Source organism: Bufo bufo, chromosome 4, assembly GCF_905171765.1.
Source record: "Bufo bufo chromosome 4, aBufBuf1.1, whole genome shotgun sequence".
NCBI lineage: Eukaryota > Metazoa > Chordata > Amphibia > Anura > Bufonidae > Bufo > Bufo bufo.
In genome coordinates this window covers 240814732-240838931 of record NC_053392.1, presented here as the reverse complement: position 1 = coordinate 240838931, position 24200 = coordinate 240814732, and the positions used below count along the sequence as shown (strand labels likewise).

General features: G+C 44.7%; 1 long non-coding RNA gene across 1 annotated transcript in view; it reads right to left on the bottom strand.

Moving 5' to 3' along the window:
- Positions 1 to 19343, bottom strand: part of LOC121000060 — a 34654-nt gene extending 15311 nt beyond the window's left edge. Inside the window, exons 1-3 of the long non-coding RNA XR_005778741.1 lie at positions 19201 to 19343; positions 18912 to 19028; positions 8971 to 9059 (exon numbers count right to left, since the gene is read on the bottom strand). This is a non-coding gene — a long non-coding RNA (uncharacterized LOC121000060). The remainder of the gene's footprint in view (positions 1 to 8970; positions 9060 to 18911; positions 19029 to 19200) is intronic.
- Positions 19344 to 24200: the final 4857 nt, after the last annotated feature.

The window sequence follows — 24200 nt, the reverse complement described above, 5'->3', positions numbered from 1 at the left end:
TATTGCATTTTGTAGGATGTAAACATGAAATGCATGAAACATCTACACAGATCAGCCATAAAATCTCGGTCGTGTATTGTTCAGGTTTTGTGATGCAGTTTTTTAAGCCATAGCCTGGAGTGGATTCAAAAAGAGGAAATTTGCCTCCCTTGGCTTCAAAAACTGCATAAAAAAACCTGGACATGTGAATCCTGCCTAAAACCACTGATGAAATACATACCAATGACACTTGTGAAGGGGTGGAATATATTCTTGAAGTTGATGTGTTGCAAGCAGGATAAATAGACATATGTGAGGATCTGAACTGGGTCTCAACATCTCTAAACTGGCAAGTGTTGTGAGGTGTACCCAGTGGTTGGTGTACAGACAACAGGTAAACCAGTCACAGGGTCATGGGCACCCAAGGCTCTCTGATGATCGTGGTGAGTAAGGCCTCTTTCACACAGGCGAGATTTCCGCGCGGGTGCAATGCGTGAGGTGAACGCATTGCACCCGCACTGAATCCTGACCCATTCACTTCTATGGGGTTGTGCACATGAGCAGTGATTTTCACGCATCACTTGTGCGTTGCGTGAAAATCGCAGTATGCTCTATTTTGTGTGTTTTTCACGCAACGCAGGCCCCATAGAAGTGAATGGTGCTGTGTGAAAATCGCAAGCATCCGCAAGCAAGTGCGGATGCGGTGCGATTTTCACGCATGGTTGCTAGGAAATGATCGGGATGGGGACCCGATCATTATTATTTTCCCTTATAACATGGTTATAAGGGGAAATAATAGTATTCTTAATACAGAATGCTTAGTAAAATAGGGCTGAAGGGGTTAAAAATAAAAAATAAAAAATTTAACTCACCTTAATCCACTTGTTCGCGTAGCCCGAATTCTCTTCTTTCTTCTTCTTTGCTGTGCAGGAGGAAAAGGACCTGTGGAGACGCCACTGCGCTCATCACATGGTCCGTCACATGATCCATCGCCATGGTGATGAGCGCAGTGATGTCATCAAAGGTCCTTTACCCAGGTCCTTAAGAAAGAAGACAGAAGAGAAGCCGGGCTGCGCGAACAAGTGGATGAGGTGAGTTAAAAATTATTTAAAAGTTTTTAACCCCTCCAGCCCTATTTTACTAAGCATTCTGTTATAAGGGAACCATGTTATAAGGTAAAATAATACATTTTGGGTACCAAACATGGCGATTTTTCTCACGCGCGTGCAAAATGCATTAAAATGTTTTGCACTCGCGTGGAAAAATTGTGCATTTTCCCGCGATGCACCCGCATCTTATCCGGCCCAAATCCATGACGCCCGTGTGAAAGAGGCCTAAGACCCCTTCCACACGAGCGAGTTTTCCGCGCGGGTGTAATGCCTGACGTGAACGCATTGCACCCGCACTGAATCCTGACCCATTCATTTCAATGGAACTGAGTACATGAGCATTTTTTTCACGCATCAGTTCTGCGTTGTGTGAAAAACGCAGCATGTTCTATAGTCTGCGTTTTTCACGCAGCCCTGGCCCCATAGATGTAAACGGGGCTTCAGTGAAAAACGCATTGCATCCGCAAGCAAGTGCAGATGCAATGCGTTTTTCACTGATGGTTGCTAAAAGATGTTGATTGTAAACCTTCTGTTTTTTTATCACGCGCGTGAAAAACGCATCAAAACGCATTGCACCAGCGCTGAAAAACTGGCTGAACTTGCTTGCAAGTTTCACTGAACACACCCTGAACGCTTCCGGAGCCAATCTGTCACGCTCGTGTGAAAGGGGCCTAAAGGTTAGCCCATCTAGTCTGATCCCACAGAAGTGCTACTGTAGCAGAAATTGCTGAGAAGGTTAAAACTTGTTATAATAGAAACATGTCAGTGGGACGGACATTCATTAAAAACTGAGTGAGATGTGGCCAATTTATATGGACGTGCATACCTCTTCAGAATTTTGTTGAATCTACGATACCTGTGTACCACAAACTGAAATCTACTAAAGCTTGGCGCTGACATCAGTTTCAGTTAAGATTTGCCCCAGTTATCTGGAGTAAAGTATAGCAATTGTGTCGGGCCACCTCGGTTTGCACAAAATTAGCAATTTTGTATACCAGAAAGCTTTGGAAATGACCCCTACAGTGTACTGCAGCTTGCTGCATATGGGACTAGGTAGCCATAAACAAGAGTGCCCATGCTGACCCCTTTCGACTGCCTACTATGGGCACTGTGCACATGAGTATCAGAACCAGAGCATGGAGAAATAACAGGAGACAACCTCTTCTGATTAATCATTTTTAATTTTTTGGATGGCTGGGTGCATCTGCATCACTTACCTGGGGAAGTGCTGGCACCAGGGTGCATTATGGGAAGGAGGAAAGCCGGCAGGTGCAGTGTGATCCTCAGGGAATGTTCTGCCAGGAAACCGTCCTGGCATTCATGAGGATGTTACTTTGACATGTACCACAGACCTAAACATTCATGCAGACCAATTGAAACTCTTAAGGGAAGCGGCCTAATGCAGTGGCCTTTTTCAGCAGATTAGTGTGTCCTGGAACACTGCAAACATTGTTCAGGAATGGTTTGAGGAACATGGCAAATAGTTTTAGGTGTTGCCTCCAAATTCCCCAGATCTCAATTTCATTGAGCATTAGTGGGATGTGCTGGTAAAGTCCTACTTAGGCCGAGTTCACACGAACGTGTGTGACCCGTGCCTGTGCAGCGGCCCGCAAATAGCGGGCCGCAATGCACGATCGCCGGCTGTAGGTCTGCCGCATCGGATCGCGGACCCATTCACTTTAATGGGTCCGCGATCTGGCCGTTCCGCTAAAAGATAGGACTTGTTCTATCTTTTTGCGGAACGGAAGTACAGGACGTAACCCCACGGAGGCACTCCGTAGTGCTTCCGAGGGGTCCCGTCCCATGCGGCCGTTCCGCGATTCCGGATTTGCGGACCCATTGAAGTGAATGGGTCCGCATCCGTGATGCGGAATTCACACGGAACTGTGGCCGTGTATTGCGGCCCGCGATTTGCGGGCCGCAATACGGCCACGGATCACACACGTTCGTGTGAACTCAGCCTTATGGAGACCCCACCTCACAACTGGTGTGTGTGAACATAGCCTAAGGTCTAGACAATTAAAAGCTTCTTCAAAAGATAATCTGTCATGCAGGAACTCACTGCAGTAATTGTGCAGCATGCAACTCATGTGACTCGGGAGTTACTGTTAGGCCTCTTTCACACGGGCGTGTGCGTCTCATTGCCGTGTTCCGGACCGCATTTGCGGACCCGCAATACACGGGTGCTGTTCCATGGGCATTCCGCATCACGGATGCGGACCCATTCACTTCAATGGGTCTGCAAATCCGAAGATGCAGAATGGTGCGGAACGGAAGCACGGAACGGAACCCTACGGAAGCACTACGGAGTGCTTCCATGGGGTTTCGTCCCGTACTTCCGTTCCGCAAAAAGATAGAACATGTCCTATCTTTTTGCGGAACGGCCAGATCGCGGACACATTCAAGTGAATGGGTCCGCGATCCGCTGCGGCTGCCCTACGGACTGTGCTCGTGCATTGCGGCCCGCATTTTGCGGCCCGCAGCATGACCACGGGGCACACACGCCTGTGTGAAAGAGGCCTTATGAACATGGAGCTTCAAGCTCCAAACATTTCCTCACCATGCAGACAGATGACAGCACCATTGCAAAGATGTCTAAAGCAAACGCACCAAGCTTAAACACTACTCAGAGCAAGTGAATTGTCAAATAAGGTAGAAAATAAGATTCTCATAACATTAATATGCTGTATTACTGCACTGCCTGTTAAAGTTCCAGTGTCTTGATAAAATGGGCTATTAAAAGGACATCTATTAGGTAACCATAAAGTATTAGAACCATGGGCGCAGAACCCAGAATTTGAGGTTGCTGTTGATCGAGTCTACAGTCATTGTGAAATCTGTGCCTGAAGCTCAACAGGACCAGCTCCTTCTCAGTTGTTCATTCTATTTTAATATACAAGGTGGTCCAAAAGAATGGCAACATCTGAATAAATGGAAAATGATATTTGGGAACATCATCCTGTGTGTGGCATGTTGCTAAGGGAAGTGGGTAAATGTTATGACTAAGGACTAAGTGTCTGAAACGCGTCAACTGGTGTTGGAGTGTGAGGTTTGATCCACAGGCTGTAATTTTGCTACCACGAATAAAGAGACAAGCGACACAACAATTACTTTGCAGTGCTGGAACTTCATTTACTATTGTTTTGCTACCAAAGGACTCTTTTACCTGTTCCGTGCACCAGGGGTTGATTTAATCAACAAAAGGTGAGCTGGAATTTTACTATGAAGGGGGTAAATCTATAAGGGGAGCCATTTTGAAAGCCGCCATCTTGGAACCAAGTCGATATTTTCAAATAGGAAGGGGTGCATGTGAAAATAAATTTGATGTACCTTTATTCCTGCCAAAGTTATTAACGATTTTCTCTTTGTTACAGACCCAGATATGGCTGGGAGATTACAACCCGAGGAGAGAACAAAGATTGTGCTGATCTCTATGGAGCGCAGAACTCCAGGACGGCCATTGTTGTTGCTTCATTTGTGGCAGTTTTATTGCGTCCACTTCTTGGCAGGTCCAACACAGAATTAGCAAGCAATTTGCCATCTGTGCCATGACGGATGGGTGGTCTGTTAGGGTGCCGAGTGTTGAAATTGACTGCAGTGACTCAGGTACTGCACTGTCAGGAGATCAGCACAATTGTATTGTACGGTAACTTGTACCCCTTACATTTATGTACTGTATTACTCTACATTGCATGGTGTTGTATGTAATGGCAGAAACAATACTATTGAACTCATTTTCTACAGTAGTTATACATAAAAGGTGACATGGGATCCAAAGAGGCTGCTTCTGTAATAGAGCACCACATAGGCTCTCCTCCCTGTTAATTTTATAGCAGTATACAGTACAGTATTATGGAGAGTTATTTTAGAGCTTTCTGTTTCCTAAATACATTTCATAAACTGTACATCCCTAAAAGAAAGACTTTTTCACAAGATTTTTTGGTGTGGTGTATACCAGGATACAATCAAAACAGTACAAATACTAAACTGGATTATTCTCATAATTACTGTGGTTACTAAAACACCTAAAGAGCAGATACTGATTTATGGATGATGATTTGTGATAATGGAAAAAGCAGCCAGACACAGGTCCCTCACTGACGTAAATAGGTCTAGCAGGAGCTGATGTGCACATTATTATTGTAGTTTAATTAAATAAAATTATAATTGTAGCATTTACGTAGTCTGTAAAAAGAGATTGAATAGTCCATACTTCATGTCAGCAATGACAGGCTTATGTACTGTAAGCAAACATAGCTGCAGAAATAGTAAAGAACTCAACAACCCCTTTAAGGCCCCCATAAATATTAGTGTATTGTTGGACGAACCCGCTGAGAATGGGGGGCAGGGGCTGGTATAACCTGGGCATCTCCTCTATATAACATTTATGTACAGTTGGTATAAGTTATACATCTGCTTGTATATAGTGATATGGAGCGTGCTAGTATAACCTGGATATCTCCTGTATATAATTATATATGTACAGCAGGTATAAGTTATACATCTGCTTGTATATAGTGATATGGACCATGCTGGTATAACCTGGATATCTCCTGTATATAATTATATATGTACAGCTGGTATAAGTTATACATCTGCTTGTATATAGTGATATGGACCATGCTGATATAACCTGGGTATCTAGTACATAGTATTTAGGTATTGTGTGCCACTGTCCCCGGTACGATGTCCTCCTTTTCGGGGTGTGATGTCCTCCTTTTTGGGGCTCTGCAAGTGGCCACCCTAGCTGCAGCTATTGCCAAGTTATACATCTGCTTGTATATAGTGATATGGACCATGCTGGTATAACCTGGGTATCTTCTGTATATAATTATATATGTACAGCTGGTATAATTTATACATCTTCTTGTATATTGTGATATGGACCATGCTGGTATAACCTGGACATCTCCTGTATATAATTATATATGTACAGCTGGTATAAGTTATACATCTTCTAGTATATAGTGATATGGACCATGCTGGTATAATGTAGGCATCTTCTGTATATAATTACAGTATATACTTATGTATATCTGGTATAAGTTTTACATATTCTTGTACTAATATGGACCATGCTGTCAGGGCCGTCTTTAACAAGGGGCAAAAGGGGCAGCTGCCCCGGGCCCAATATTACTGGTCACATGGCTATGAGGTCATCAAGGTCCTACCAGGAGTGTTGCTGTAGAAGTTTGCCTTAACTGTGGAGCTTTTCTTGTGAAGATTACATCAGAAAAAGGTGACAGGGGCTGTTATGCTAATATACTGTAAACTACTGTATAGTGGGGTGCTGTATAGTGTGGGGGCATGTATACTGTGGGGGGCTGTATACTGTGGGGGGCTGTATAGTGTGGGGGGCTGTATAGTGTGGGGGGCTGTATACTGTATACTGTGGGTGCTGTATATTGTGGAGTGCTATACTGCTGTACTGTATACTGTGGGGGGCTGTATACTGTGGGTGCTGTATATTGTGGAGTGCTATACTGCTGTACTGTATACTGTGGGGGCTATATACTGTGGGTGCTGTATATTGTGGAGTGCTATACTGCTGTGCTGTATAGTGTGGGGTGCTGTATACTGTGGGGGGCTGTATACTGTGGGTGCTGTATATTGTGGAGTGCTATACTGCTGTACTGTATAGTGTGGGGGGCTGTATACTGTATACTGTGGGTGCTGTATATTGTGGAGTGCTATACTGCTGTACTGTATAGTGTAGGGGCTATATAGTGTGGGGTGCTGTATACTGTGGGGGGCTGTATACTGTATACTGTGGGTGCTGTATATTGTGGAGTGCTATACTGCTGTACTGTATAGTGTGGGGGGCTGTATACTGTATACTGTGGGTGCTGTATATTGTGGAGTGCTATACTGCTGTAGTGTATACTGTGGGGGCTGTATACTGTATACTGTGGGTGCTGTATATTGTGGAGTGCTATACTGCTGTACTGTATAGTGTGGGATGCTGTATCGTGTATAGTTTGGGGTGCTGTATATGGTGAGGTGCTATACTGCTCTACTGTATACTGTGAGGTGTTGTATACTGTGGGGTACTGTATACTGTTGAGCTGCTATACTGCTCTACTATATACTGTGGGGTACTGTATAATGTGAGGTGCTATACTGCATACTGTGTGGTGCTGTATACTATAGGGTGCTATACTGCATACTGTGGGTTGCTGTATACTATAGGGTGCTATACTGCATACTGTGGGGTGCTGGGGTGCACTGTAACACTAGGGTGAGCCGAGCCCTGGTCTCCTTCCTGCAGAGCGGTGCCCACTTCCAGCCTGAGCCCAGCTGCCCAGAGCACTGATCCTGAGCCGCTGGAGTCTTCAGAACTGGAAGTATTTACAGTCATTCACTGTACTCTACCAGATGTGTGGATTTTTTGTGTGTGTGTTGTGGTGGAGGGCATGATTGCCTGCTAAGGTGTGGGAAGGCGGGATCCAGGGGGCCCAAGTAAATTTTTGCCCAGGGTCCAATCAATATTAAAGACGGCCCTGATGCTGGTATAACCTGAGTATCTCCTGTATATAATTATATATGTACAGCTGATATAAGCTATACATCTTCTTGTATATAGTGATATGGACCATGCTGGTATAACCTGGGTATCTCCTGTATATAATTATATATGTACAGCTGGTATAAGTTATACATCTTCTTGTATATAGTGATATGGAACATGCTGGTATAACCTGGGTATTTCCTGTATATAATTATATATGTACAGCTGGTATAAGTTATACATCTGCTTGTATATAGTGATATGGACCAAGCTGGTATAACCTGGGTATCTCCTGTATATAATTATATGTTCAGCTGGTATAAGTTATACATCTTCTTGTATATAGTGATATGGACCATGCTGGTATTACCTGGGTATCTCCTGTATATAATTATATATGTACAGTTGGTATAAGTTATTTATCTTCTTGTATATAGTGATATGGAACATGCTGATATAACCTAGTACATCTAGTTCATAGTATTTAGCTATTGTGCGCCGCCACTGTCCCCGGTACGATGTCCTCCTTTTTCGGGGTGTGATGTCCTCCTATTTGGGGCTCTGCAAGTGGTCACCCTAGCTGCAGCTATTGCCAAACAGCTGTTCAGCAGGGGTGCTAGTTGTCGGATACCAGATCAGCTAACGATGGCCTATCTTGAGGATAGACCATTACTTAATAAAAAGTGTACAACCCCTTTAACTGTCAGCCTAGCCTCCTGTACCTGCTGAAAAAAACACACACTCATCTGCTACCTACTGCTCTGTTCCGGCCCCCTGGCTCCCTTCAGTGTACTTCTGGTCTGTGCCCTGTAAACTTCTGGATGGACGGGGTCAAATGCACCTCTGCAGCCAATGACTGGCCTCAGCAGTGATATGTATTTGGCTGCAGCGATGTACATGACCCCGTCCATCTGGAAGTTTACAAGTTGGGAACTAGATGACTGCTAAACGGAGCAAGAGCAATGGAGCAGGTGAGTGTGAATTTTTTTTTTCAACAGGTGCACAGCAGTCTGTTAACTGACCGTCCTTTTGATGGGAGGATACCCCTGCATATGAAACAAACACAAGTAGTCGCAATAACTTAGGTTAAGTTCATTATAGAGTCGTGGGTTCTGGCTACTCATACCAAAAAGTGCATTGAGGTCTTAGCACCTGGTGTAACAAATCCTGAAGAATGTCCTGCATCCATAGTCTCAGTAATAATACCGTGTTTCTTGATACTGGTTGCTCGGTGCAGCTGCTATTACAGGGAACTATTCGGTGAAATCCTAGACACCTGCCATGCAACCAACTTTGGGAAGTGATTTCTGTAGTAATGAATATGTTAATATTGTTATATCATTGGTGGCAGGTTTACCCATTTTGGTTACTTACCTTGACATCCACCTTGACCACTGCAGTTTCAGAAGGCTGGTAGCAGGTTTTGCACACTAGCGGTGGTCTGGACGGTGATTGCAGTTTCCCTAACAAGGACAAGTTGATACGTATTATGAAACTTTCAGAATCTGGTTATTCCCTTTCTTGAATGTATTCTGCAGTCTGAGCCATTCATTTCAAATATTTTGTGATAATACAATTTTTTACTGACCAATAGAATTCTTTATTGGACGTGTATATAATCAGTTGGGTACTCACTGTCTACGTTTCTTACAAACAAATTAGGGAAAAAACTGTGTCAAAAGATTTCAAGCATTGGCTTGAATGCAGTACACATCTATATACAGTTGCTGATGACTTTTGTAGGAGAACAGTCCCCTAGTGGCGATGTAATAATCGTTCAACCACCATATTGACCTGAAAATTTCAATCTGAGCAAGAATTTAACTATTATGGGGGGGGGGGGGGGGGGTTTAGTGAACCTCCTTGACAGTTGTCCAATATTTGCCACCTTGAAAATGGTGTTAATAATATCAGTGGCAAAAGGAGTTTTCCACCTCTGCTCTGGTTCTATTTCTAGCTCACAGGGTCACACTATGGTGGGTGGTCAAAGAATACTGCTGCTAAAGTCTTATGAGTCTGTTAAGAACACATTCACTAAATGGTGTCTTTGTTTCTTGGATTCTGGAAGGAATGTTGCCTGCACACATCCAAGTCAAGCTTAGTGCTGACCACAGGGGTGCAGGAACACTTGAGAGGTAAGAAGCTAAGATTATAATCATAAGAACAATGAAAATGTAATTAGCCAAGGGAAATCATGTCATTTCAGGGCACAATGCTCAAGTACAAAAGTTACTATAGGACCTTTATTTTTTTAAATAAGATAGTTTTTGTTGAAAACTTTTTTTATTTTTTTTAATCCAACTAATAAAAGACTACCCCAACATCCCTCCCATCCATCTCCCATGCAAAATATTAATCTGATACCAGGTACATATGCAGGTCAATTCAATTCTTAGGATACATCAATAAAATGACATAAAATAGAGACAATCATGGGTTAATCACGTTAGGCAAGACAATCCAGGGGCATGCCAATATTCTATGCTGGTAGATACACAATGTAACCCTACTACATCATTCTAACATAGAGCAAATGAACAGATTACAAAGATAAGGCATAAGAGGCCGCCTAAAGTGTAGGATTTGGGGAGACATTCACTGGCCATTCTTGTACATTGGTAGTAACATTTTCTTAAAGGGATTGTTTTATTTAGGCCTCTTTCACACGGGCGTGTGCGCCCCGTTGCCGTATTGCGGACCGCATTTGCGGATCCGCAATACATGGGTGCCGTTCTGTTGGCATTTCGCATCACGGATGCGGACCCATTCACTTGAATGGGTCCGCAAATCCGGAGATGCGGAATAGTGCGGAACGGAAGCACGGAACCCTACGGAAGCACTACGGAGTGCTTCCGTGGGGTTTCGTCCCGTACTTCCGTTCCGCAAAAAGATAGAACATGTCCTATCTTTTTGCGGAACGGCCGGATCGCGGACCCATTCAAGTGAATGGGTCCGCGATCCGCTGCGGCTGCCCCACGGACTGTGCTCGTGCATTGCGGCCTGCAGCACGACCACGGGGCACACACGCCCGTGTGAAAGAGGCCTTACTAAAGTGGTAAAGGTTCCATCGTTCCAGTACTGCTGGTCCAGTTCCTGGGGCATGATGCCATGTCCATTGTTTATATGACTGCTCAGCCAATCACTGGCCTTGACTGGATCATGACTGCTGAGGCCAGTGATTGGCCAAGCAGTCATGTGAACAGTGGATGTGACATCTCCATTTCTAATCCAATGGGGACCAGAAGCCCTGGGGAATGGACCCACAGCATCAGAATGGAGGGAACTTTACCAGATGAGTAAAGTTTTTTTTCATCCTCTCTGTCCCAATGAGAATTTTAAAAACTAGAGGATAGCACCTTTAATGTTCGTCTTATTTGAAACACCCTTTTTTTCTAACTGTATTCAGCAACTTTTTTTTTAGCCCAGTACTATTTAACTAATATGAGGCAGTCAATTTTCTAGCTTGGTATGGAATTTTTGACCTGGCTATTTTAACCATCAAAGGGATTTTCTGGGTAAAAACTTGTTTTAGCTGCATTATTTGTAATGTCATATCTACTTAGATATACAGTAGATGGCATCTCTGGTGATCAAATGTGCCACTCCATTACTTTCACCACTGTTAACATGGCCACAGCACTCCTTCCTCTAGGGAGTGATGGTTAACCTCTGGCACTCCAGCTGTGGTGAAACTACGACTCCCAGCATGCTCAATTCATTCTATGGAGTTCTGAGAACAGCCAAGCAAGTGTACATCTTGGAAGTCATAGTTTTACCACAGCTGGAGCGCCGGAGGTTAGCCATCACAGCTCTAGGGTAACACCAATGAAGTAGAGGTGCCTGATTATACCCTTCAATGCGATTCTAACCCCTCTCTCCCTCCAGATTTTACAATTCAAATTCCTCCCTTTGAAGTATACAGAAGGCTGATGTATTGTGGTTAAAATCATGAAGGGGCACACCCAGGGGCGGATTGGGAAACTAAAGTGGCCCTGGAAAAATAAAATAAAAATGGCCCCATGTTGTAGGAGGATCTAAATTGACAGGAGGCGGAGCAACAAAAGTAGAGGGGTTAGCAAAACACCACATACCACAGTGCCACACAATATATTGCAACAAAAGCTGTCCCTCTGAGTTGGCCATCAATAGTGGCCATTTTCTCTCCTCCTCTTCCAGTTGTGATATGGAGCTTAGGAGGTGAGATGTGGGACATAGTTGAATTTAGCAGGGCATGCCGCTAGCCGGGTACATGAGTACCTGATTCTCAGAGAGTTAATTACCACTGATAGCTTATTATGTACCAAGCCAGTGGCAGAGATGGGCGCCCTGGGCATCGGCCCACCAGAAAATTTCCCTGTAAGGACTATGGCCAATCTGCCCCTGGGCACACCGACCACTGGGGGCATGCCTGCCATAATGATCACTGGTGTTAAAAGCAGTGGAACAGTGGATCTGATCGCTGGAATAGCCATATACATGTATCTATAAGTAGCCTCAACATAACATTTAGGACAGTTGAAACAAGATTTTCTCTAGAAACCCATAAATTCATAACAAATACGTAGGCCCATATTTACTAAGTCTGTAATATTTTATGTCACACAAAGTAAAGATGGTTGTTGAGATTTGTGACAAAGTTATTAAAAGACAGTCACCTCAAAAATTTGCCACACCCCCATTGCTCCTAGAGACTCATTTGCCTATATTAAAACTTCATTTTTCTCAACAATGCAGGAACATATGAACATGGGACCAGCACAGATGCCTTCAACTGCCAAGTGCACATGATGTTACCGGTCAGCCAGTTTCATAGGTACAATTCTGCTGACAGATGACCTTTAAGTAATATGTTTGACCTAAATTATGTCTCCTGGAAGACCAAACACACTCTCCTTGTGTTTTTTTTTTTTTTTTTGTTAATTTGATGACTGTGGAGAAAGTTTTCAATAAAGCAGTTCTAGGAGCACTTCTCAAGCTAGTTCTGTAACCCGTCAGTGCACCTCACAGTTTGCAAGGAGTATATGTAGCTTTCTCAGTTTCCAGCTGTGTTATGTAGACAACACCAGCATGCAGTGGCTGAGATCCAAGACAACTTCAAACCTGACCATTTAATCCCCCAGATAATACCTTGCCTCGCTTTTACCCAGTGAGACGCACTCATGAGGTTCTGAGCGGTTGTACAAACAGGTGGGTTCCCCAGGCCATCTATATGAAGACTCCTGTTACACCCTTCCTCAGAGTGTCATAGGGTACCGGTACAATCACCATAAACGGCAAGTATTGCTGTGTATTGTACAAGTGATTGAGCCGTCTCATTCACATTCCATAAAGGGACAAAAAACAGTTTCAAATTAAAAAGAAAAACACACAAATATTACAAATTCTAAATTCATCATTTATCATATTAAAAGCCTTTTTCACATCTGTGTAGGAGGCTCTATTCGGGGCTCCAGTCGCATATTTCGCCACAAAATTGTCCTGGTGTATGTTGCCCTAACTCCTAACATCTGTAGGACATGATGATGAATATTCATATTCATGAGTTTTTGCCAGTCTCTGCCCCCATACCATTGATTGACAGTTTCCTTCCTACTGCAATCAGCAGCAGGTGGCCAAGGAGAGCCAGGTGCTCATGAATATCAGGACTAATGGGCATGTGCTGGAGCGGTTCAATACAAGATTTAAGCAAAACTGCTAAGATAATTAAAGAAAGTGACCCACAGTTTGGCTAAGAGGGTCACAGGGATCACTAATTGCTGCCTTTAGTTAGAACACCATAAGTCCTTCTGCACAAGAATGTGTGTGTCCCGTGGCCGTGCTCCGTGCTTCCGTTCCACACCATTTCGCATCTCTGGATTTGCGGACCCATTGAAGTGAATTGGTCCGCATCCGTGATGCGGAATGTAAACGGAACGGTGCCCATGTATTGCGGATCCGCAAATGCGGTCCGCAATATGGCAACAGGACACCTTCTGTCGTGTGCAGGAGGCCTAAAACTGAAAGTATTATAATTAAATGTTATTTTTTTATCTTCTACCAGTCAGTGTTCACATAACAATGCCAGCCAGCCACCATGTCTTACCTTTTGCTATGTCTTACAGGAATTTGAGTCATTGAATTAATGTAGACATAGTTAACCACCTCAGCCCCCATTTAAAGCGAACCTTTCACCTCATTTTCACTTGTTAAACTAGCCACAGTACCTTATAGATTATATTGAATGTGTTGTTATCCATGTTAGTGCCGCTTTCCTGCGCTTTTTATTCATAAAAAAACCGTCTTATAAAGTTCTGATTTCTGCTCCAACAGTCAGGCAACAAGTCAAGGGGGTAGCCCTTCCCTCTCCTCTGGCCGTACCGCCCCTGCCCTAACGCCGCCTCTATGCTTTGTGATTGACAGCCGGCTCAGTCGCCGGGACGGCGCTTCTGAATCCTGCGCATGCGCCGTCCTCCTCATTCGCCGCGCGATCCCGTCTTTCTGGGGCTCACGATGATCACTGGCTTGCAATCTGCGGCAAGTCTACAGTGATCACGTGGGGCACTTGGAGCCTGAAGATAGTGGAGCGCGCGCACGGGAGGGAGAGCAGACAGGCAGGCATCGCGTACGGCGCATGCGCGATCCTGTTACATGGTCGCGCTTCTGTCTGCCAGAAAGACAGGATCGCGCGGCGAATGAGGAGGACGGCGCATGTGCAGGATTCAGAAGCGCCGTCCCGGCGACTGAGCCGGCTGTCAATTACAAAGCATAGAGGCGGCGTTAGGGCAGGGGAGGTACGGCCAGAGGAGAGGGAAGGGCTACCCCCTTGACTTGTTGCCTGACTGTTGGAGCAGAAATCAGAACTTTATAAGACGGTTTTTTTATGAATAAAAAGTGCAGGAAAGCGGCACTAACATGGATAACAACACATTCAATATAATCTATAAGGTACTGTGGCTAGTTTAACAAGTGAAAATGAGGTGAAAGGTTCGCTTTAAACACCCTGAAAGACCAGGCCACTTTTTACACTTCTGACCTACCCTACTTTCACCGTTTATTGCTCGGTCATGCAACTTACCACCCAAATGAATTTTACCTCCTTTTCTTCTCACTAATAGAGCTTTCATTTGGTGGTATTTCATTGCTGCTGACATTTTTACTTTTTTTGTTATTAATCGAAATTTAACGATTTTTTTGCAAAAAAATGACATTTTTCACTTTCAGTTGTAAAATTTTGCAAAAAAAACGAGATCCATATATAAATTTTGCTCTAAATTTATTGTTCTACATGTCTTTGATAAAAAAAAAATGTTTGGGTAAAATAAAATGGTTTGGGTAAAAGTTATAGCGTTTACAAACTATGGTACAAAAATGTGAATTTCCGCTTTTTGAAGCAGCTCTGACTTTCTGAGCACCTGTCATGTTTCCTGAGGTTCTACAATGGCCAGACAGTACAAACACCCCACAAATGACCCCATTTCGGAAAGTAGACACCCTAAGGTATTCGCTGATGGGCATAGTGAGTTCATAGAACTTTTTATTTTTTGTCACAAGTTAGCGGAAAATGATGATTTTTTTTCTTTTTTTTTTTTTCTTACAAAGTCTCATATTCCACTAACTTGTGACAAAAAATAAAAACTTCCATGAACTCACTATGCCCATCAGCGAATACCTTGGGATGTCTTCTTTCCAAAATGGGGTCACTTGTGGGGTAGTTATACTGCCCTGGCATTCTAGGGGCCCAAATGTGTGGTAAGGAGTTTGAAATCAAATTCTGTAAAAAATGGCCGGTGAAATCCGAAAGGTGCTCTTTGGAATGTGGGCCCCTTTGCCCACCTAGGCTGCAAAAAAGTGTCACACATCTGGTATCTCTGTATTCAGGAGAAGTTGGGGAATGTGTTTTGGGGTGTCATTTTACATATACCCATGCTGGGTGAGAGAAATATTTTGGCAAAAGACAACTTTGTATAAAAAAAATGGGAAAAGTTGTCTTTTGCCAAGATATTTCTCTCACCCAGCATGGGTATATGTAAAATGACACCCCAAAACACATTCCCCAACTTCTCCTGAGTACGGAGATACCACATGTGTGACACTTTTTTGCAGCCTAGGTGGGCAAAGGGGCCCATATTCCAAAAAGCACCTTTCGGATTTCACTGGTCATTTTTTACAGAATTTGATTTCAAACTCCTTACCACACATTAGGGCCCCTAGAATGCCAGGGCAGTATAACTACCCCACAAGTGACCCCATTTTGGAAAGAAGACACCCCAAGGTATTCGCTGATGGGCATAGTGAGTTCATGGAAGTTTTTATTTTTTGTCACAAGTTAGTGGAATATGAGACTTTGTAAGAAAAAAAATATAAAAAATCATCATTTTCCACTAACTTGTGACAAAAAATAAAAAATTCTAGGAACTCGCCATGCCCCTCACGGAATACCTTGGGGTGTCTTCTTTACAAAATGGGGTCACTTGTGGGGTAGTTATACTGCCCTGGCATTTTCCAGGGGCCCTAATGTGTGGTAAGTAGGTAAATGACCTGTGAAATCCGAAAGGTGCTCTTTGGAATGTGGGCCCCTTTGCCCACCTAGGCTGCAAAAAAGTGTCACACATGTGGTATCTCTGTATTCAGGAGAAGTTGGGGAATGTGTTTTGGGGTGTCATTTTACATATACCCATGCTGGGTGAGAGAAATATCTTGGCAAAAGACAACTTTTCCCATTTTTTATACAAAGTTGGCATTTGACCAAGATATTTCTCTCACCCAGCATGGGTATATGTAAAATGACACCCCAAAACACATTCCCCAACTTCTCCTGAGTACGGCGATACCAGATGTGTGACACTTTTTTGCAGTCTAGATGCGCAAAGGTGCCCAAATTCCTTTTAGGAGGGCATTTTTAGACATTTGGATACCAGACTTCTTCTCACGCTTTGGGGCCCCTAAAATGCCAGGGCAGTATAAATACCCCACATGTGACCCCATTTTGGAAAAAAGACACCCCAAGGTATTCAATGAGGGGCATGGCGAGTTCATCGAAAAAAAAAATTTTTGGCACAAGTTAGCGGAAATTGATATTTTGAATTTTTTTCTCACAAAGTCTCCCTTTCCGCTAACTTGGGACAAAAATTTCAATCTTTCATGGACTCAATATGCCCCTCACGGAATACCTTGGGGTGTCTTCTTTCCGAAATGGGGTCACATGTGGGGTATTTATACTGCCCTGGCATTCTAGGGGCCCTAAAGCGTGAGAAGAAGTCTGGAATATAAATGGCTAAAAAATTTTACGCATTTGGATTCCGTGAGGGGTATGGGGAGTTCATGTGAGATTTTATTTTTTGACACAAGTTAGTGGAATATGAGACTTTTTAAGAAAAAAATAAATAATTTCCGCTAACTTGGGCCAAAAAAATGTCTGAATGGAGCCTTACAGGGGGGTAATCAATGACAGGGGGGTGATCAGGGAGTCTATATGGGGTGATCACCCCCCTGTCATTGATCACCCCCCTATAAGGCTCCATTCAGATGTCCGTATGTGTTTTGCGGATCCGATCCATGTATCAGTGGATCCGTAAAAATCATACGGACATCTGAATGCAGCCTGACAGGGGGGTGATCAATGACAGGGGGGTGATCAATGACAGGGGGGTGATCAGGGAGTCTATATGGGGTTATCACCCCCCTGTAAGGCTCCATTCAGATGTCCGTATGTGTTTTGCAGATCCGATCCATCTATCAGTGGATCCGTAAAAATCATACGGACCTCTGAATGGAGCCTTACAGGGGGGTGATTAATGACAGGGGGGTGATCAGGGAGTCTATATGGGGTGATCACCTCCGTCATTGATCACTCCCCTGTAAGGCTCCATTCAGACGTCCGTATGTGTTTTGCGGATCCGATCCATCTATCAGTGGATCCGTAAAATTCATACGGACCTCTGAATGGAGCCTTACAGGGGGTTATCAATGACAGGGGGGTGATCAATGACAGGGGGGTGATCAGGGAGTCTATATGGGGTGATCTGGGGTGATCAGGGGTGAATAAGGGGTTAATAAGTGACGGGGGGGGGGGTGTAGTGTAGTGTAGTGGTGGTTGGTGCTACTTTACTGAGCTACCTGTGTCCTCTGGTGGTCGATCCAAACAAAAGGGACCACCAGAGGACCAGGTAGCAGGTATATTAGACGCTGTTATCATAAGAGCGTCTAATATACCTGTTAGGGGTTAAAAAAATCACATCTCCAGCCTGCCAGCGAACGATCGCCGCTGGCAGGCTGGAGATCCACTCTCTTACCTTCCGTTCCTGTGAGCGTGCGCGCCTGTGTGCGCGCGTTCACAGGAAATCTCGCGTCTCGCGAGATGACGCACGGATGCGTCCAGGAGGAATGAATCAACCACCTTCCGGACGCATCCGTGCGTTAGGCGGTCGGGAGGTGGTTAATACAAGCACTTACTAATGTACTGTGATTGTCTATATTGCCAGCCTTTGCTGGCTTGATAAATTTTTCCATCACATTATACAATGTTCGTATCCAGGGCTTATGACCACCCTGCAATCCAGGAGTGGTGGTCGTGCTCACACAATAGGAAAAAGCGCAGGCCTCTCGGGTGGCCGGGCCAATGGGAGTGCTCATAAGCACACATGCTCAGCAGCTCCTGTCCCAGCCACCTCATATCTGCACAGCAGCAGTGGTCGTAACCCCTGGAACCGAGCAATGTACAATGTGCTGTACGATGTGTGTGGACAATCACAATACATTAGTAAGTGCCTTGTATTAAATTTGTCTACATGATAAATGGCATTTGCTGAAGTGAGACAACCCCAGTTTTCCACAATAACTCTGCATTGTAGTTATGTTCCATAAAGTGTGCATGTACTTTGGGAAAACTTTTGATATGTCATAGCGAAATATTAAAAGTTACGATTGGTGAGGGTTGAAATGCTGGGACCTCAACTGAGCGCTAAAACGAGGAGAGAAAAGTGCTCACATAGCTCCCTCTCTCTCCTCCCTGCAGGAGATGGAATTGAGATGGATTGAATACAAAGTATCCTTCAGCAAGGAGAGAGCACACTATGTGAGCACTGCTCTCCCCAACATCTAGCCATCAGCAAGGATCTCAGCAGTTGAGCTCCCACCGATCAAAACTTTCGATATTTCTCTATGACATATTAAAAATGTTCCCAAAGTACATGCGCACTTTCTTTAGTAAGCAGCATTGTATATCTGTATTAGTTATGAGGGCCTACTAGAATGGTTCTTTAAGGATCAATCCACCCTCTTCTCAGCCTACAAGAACTGTAACAGTCAACTTACTATAACATACAAGAGATCATTACCTGCACATATATGTCTTCAATATATGATGCCACAACAATCTCCACTTTGTACTGTCTATTTTCACTAACATTGTCTACTCAGCATTTCATATTCAGGTAATAGAGATGCTGAAAAACCTGAAACAACAATCATAAAGTGTAATAAAATGTCGAACATTTAAAATTAATTTTGATTATTACAAAAATGTTGACCATTCATTTTACACAATTATGGCAAAACTTTTTCTTGCAATCAGCTAGATTGCCAAATCTTTCTAAGGAGTAGTCTAATAGCAAGTACTGCACTTACCTTCCAAGTTTTGGTTCTGCTTACAATAATGCAGACCTACAATTATAAGAAAATATAAATTTCAGATCAGCTTCTTACAATTCATCACCAACCACAGTGGTAATCTGTGTATATAAAAAAGTGTGGACAGAGAAATGGCTTCTTGTCAGAGACCTTGCCTCCATGACAATTTGGGTGAACTTTTGCCTCTGGGAGAACCTTGACATTTTGTGGTCAGTTTACTGTTCAGTGGCAAACATTAAAGATACTAGTCTGAGCTGCAACGGTTAAAGGTTAGGTCAATGACCAGCAGGATAAGTTTTTGATCGTAACATCATAATGCACTTTGCACATTAACTCTGTACTGTATTATACAAATGTCCCAGCATTGTAATGTTGTGTAATATTAGTCCGATATGCTTATGACTGCATGGTGGGGTACATCTAGAAATGTGACTGGGGTCAGTGCAAGGGGTGTACAGGAGCCATACAGTTAGACTGCCAGCCAAATGCTCTCTCAGCAGTACCACCACATGCCTCCATTGCAGTGCCAGCCATATGCCCCATCAAGTCGAAGCTGAAAAGATGCCAAATTCTTCACCCAGTTGGAGTGTTGTTCTTGACATGTGTCATCATGTGTAGGCATGTACGCAGTAATTCGCAGGCCACGGGGAAAAAAGCCACGTGGTATGATTATTGTCATGATTTACATATATGCAGCTTGTGGTAGCAATACACACGAGTCACTATACAGTGCATGTACTGATCACTAAGGGTATGGCCAGACGCAGCATAAACACTGTAGATTTTGTGCAGTGGAACTTAATGTAGAAAATCTGCATCATTAACAGTAGCATTAAAGTGGATGAAATTTTAAATAAATGTTATCCACATGCTGCAGAAAGTATGCAAAGAGAAGTGTGACAGCATCAGTTGGTAACCAAAATCCTATTTATTCCCACGCATACAGAAATGCAGCTATCGGTTACCAATGGATGCTGTCAAGAAGATCACAAGAAGATGAAGTTAAGTTTATCATTTACGCTGGAGATCAAAATTAGAGAACAATTTATGAACACGTGATTTTTTTCAGAAATAATGTAATCTTAATTGCTCACCAGTTGAAGGGTTTTTTCTTGTGGCTATTCCATGCTACTAAAACAGTGTTTTACAAAATAACCAAGACACTTTAGAGAACATCAATGACTATAGCACAGAGACATACCCCCCTTCCTTTGTTCAACCTTGAGGGGGTGAACACATGCCAAACAGTGCACCCGGGACAGGGCATCCGCGTTTCCCTGCAACCGGCCTGCTCTGTGTTCTACCGGGAACTTAAAGGGAACCTGTCACCGGGATTTTGTGTATAGAGCTGAGGACATGGGTTGCTAGATGGCCGCTAGCACATCCGCAATGTGTTGGTGCCCTCTAGCGGACTTTGGTACTGGTCCTATGAGATCCTTAGCGATTCTTTCAAACGGGACCTTGATGATTGGGAGAGGTACTAAGAGACTACGGAAATGGGTCTGGGGGCCATCACATTCAGCAGGGTTGTTCCTCCCTTATCTACTAAAGTGGCGGTCCCCCTACCGCTGGCCCTTTGGCGTCGGGTTTCCTAGGGTTCTGGCCTCCCAACTGAGCGAGGCCAATCCACTGGACTTATCCCTGACTTGGGGACCGGTAAGTCTCATAGCTGGCCACAGTTCCGGGAAGCACGGGAAGTCTCTTCCTATTATTAGTTCATAGTGTAGATTTGTGGCGACGGACACTTCATGAATCTGCCGGCAACCGTGGTTAAAGACACCAGAGCGGTGGGGTAGTCTTTTAAGTCACCATGTATGCACATTACCTCCCGGCCAGTAAACTCAGCGGGTCGCACCAGGGTCACCAGACTCCCCGAGTCCAGCAGAGCCACCGCTGGGGTGTCTCCCACTTACACCTGGCACAGGTGATTATTATCTAGAGACTCAATGGTACCTGTTGCACACAGCTTCCTGGCATATAGCGACCGAAGGTAGCCATAGTTAGTGTCCATGGTCTCAACCATATGGAGAAAGTCGAGTCGGCCCTTACGTGACTGAGCTCATGACACCGCCAACAAATCATCGGAGCCAGGTCCGCAGTGGGTATCTCCCAGGTTGGCTTTTTTCACCTCCAGTCTCCGGGTCTGGGGTGGGGATTGTCGGGGTTTAACTGCCCCCTTCCCAAAAGAGCCCCCCTTTAGTTTCCTGATACTCTCATATCGTTCAACCAGGTCCACCATCTCAAGGGCATTAACAGGAGACGCGTGGCCAATCCAATGCTGAAGAGTGTATGGCAACGGCCTCCAGAACATATCAGCTAAAATACGGTCCAGCATAGCATATCCGGTTGTAGCCATTTTTTGCAAAAGGTGAAATAAATCATAATACTGGGGTCTCGCCGGCTCAGCCGGGTTAAACTCCCACTGGTGCACCCTCTGGGCCCGGACCAACACATTCACCTCGAGCCTCGCCAGGATCTCACCCTTGATTTCTGGTAATCGGCCGCTTGCTCGTCCGGTAAGTCGAAATACACCTGCTGGGACTCGGATACCAGGAATGGAGCGATGACCTCAGCCCACTGGTCTTGGGTTAGATTCTCCCTTCTGGCCACTTTCTCGAATACCGCCAGGTAGGTTTCGACGTCATCCGTGCCATCTTGGGGATCGCTGTACGAACCGCTTTCTGGGCATCGTGAACGCTCAGGGATGCTCCTGCCGTCCGTAGAGCCATCAGGTGTTGCAGCAGCAGCTGGTTTGTTTCTTGCTGCTGCTTATTAGCCTCCCGCTGTTGCAGGTTAGCCTCCAAGAGGGCCTTTATTACAGCTTCCATTTTGCCGAGTAACACGGGTTGAAATTTAGCTGGTTTAATCCAGGACATACATCCATGCCCGGAGGAAAAAGAAAAAAAAAAGTCAGCTTTTACGCCAGCCTCACTGCGTATGCACGCATCCTTCACCAACTGTGGGGTTTCGCCCTGGTAGACAGGATAAGCAGACGCAGTATAGAGGCACCAACCAGTCCTTTTTATTTTTAATAGTCTTTATTTGTCATTTTTAAAGAGAAAACAACATATAAAATAGTGCAGAACACACACGCTCATGTAGCACATATGCAGCGTGCCGGACTGCAGGGGAAAACATGTGAGGCTCACGGTGGGCCGACGGGAGCAATAGTTCATGTACTCACGGTTAGCAGATGCCTCCCTGAGTCAGTAGTGCAGTGAAGGGGAGAACAGCACCAAATTCTCCAGGGCACGCTCTATTACAGGGGACACCGGCCAGGTGGTGATCGAGGTGCCCTTGATGGTGATTCGATTTTCTGGGTGCTTGTGCGGCTGGGCCCCTGAATTAGGTAATGTCGTGACGCCAGTACCTTGGTGGTGCAAAATTATGAGAGTGGTTGTGGTATGGAGTTGGAAGAATGAGACAGAGTTCGAATCCAACTAAGAACTTTACTGTAAACAGGGTCTTGGCAGCAATCTACATCCAGATATAAACAGTTTCTTATGCATATGGAGGTTAGATGTGGTAAATCCAGGTAACAGGCTGTATGTGTGGCTATATCTCAGGCTATCGTAGGAGTTTGTGTGCTCACAGGTATTTAGTCCTGAATCTGGTCCTGGTCTCAGTGACGGTGGTTTTAGGATCCTAATCTTCTACTTCAGTGTTGCTACAGATGGCCTTTCTGTACTTGAAATAATAAATGGTGAGGCTGCCGGAAGCTAATGAATCCTTCACCTTGGTACAAAGGTGCCTGAAGCCTAGTAAAATGGCTATTGTCCTCCTTTGTCTTTATATAGAAAATAATCTTTCACTGGACACCCCGTAAGGGTGTACCGTAGAAGCAAGGTCCCACCTTTTGCCTATTCCTTGGCTTTGATAACTGAGATAGGTCTGGGCTACTCTGGGCCTTGGAGCTCCAGAGAGCTGAGAGGAGGGGGCTCCTTCCCCCTGCTCCTCACCAACTCCTTCTAACAAGGCCTGAACTGAGGTCTATATATACTTTGGTGCTATCCCCATCTAGTGGTGGAATAGGTCTAATGCACCTAACAGCCTGTTAATAGGGATCTTTATACAAAAGTGCAATTCAACATGCTACAACATACAATATAACAATATTTGCAGTGCCCACGTACAGGAGTGGGACGCTGCACATAGACATTGCAACAGCTAGCTTGATACATTATAGAGACTTCATAGAGTACCATCAGTGTTTCTCTGTGTAAACGTATAAATTCGCCGCTGCAGCTTGTTAACTGCAGAAATATCTTTAAGTTCCATTCACTCACTCATACACACCACCTTAGCGCTGCAGACCCCCCCACCCTGATTTAGAGCATCACCTCCCTGTCCGACAGCCATGGGCCCCAAATCTTCTCAAATCTCTCTGGGTTTCCCCTAGCGACGTAAGTCATTTTATACATTGACAAAGCCTCATCAATATGCTGCCCCCACTGCCAAACTGAGGCGACCTTCGGGGGCTTCCAATTCAGCAGAATTACCTTTCTAGCATAAAACATTAGAAGACGGTATAGTATCCTAGAGTATTTATCTTGTTTCAGGTCATTAACCCGTTAAGGACCCATGACGTACATGTACGTAATTTCTGTCCGGGACTTAAAGACCGGTGACGTACATGTACTTCATGATGATCGGGCGGGTGCAGTCACTGATAGCCGGACCCCTGCTGCATGCGCCAGCATCGGTGAAATCACTGATGCCGGCGCATTAACCCTTGATGTCAGCGCTGAAGGCGGCACGTGCGATGTCGGGCAGGGATCAGAGCTGCCATCGGGTCCCCGTGCTGCTGTGACGGGGACCCGATAGCAGGGAAGACAGGGCGATGCCTTCCTTAGGCATCGGGGCTGCCTTCCGGGGGAGAGCCTGTGAGATCCAGCCCCCTGGATGTCACAGGCAGGAAGCTGTATGTGTAATACACACTGTATTACACTTACAGCCAATGCATTCCAATACAGAAGTATTGGAATGCATTGTAAAGG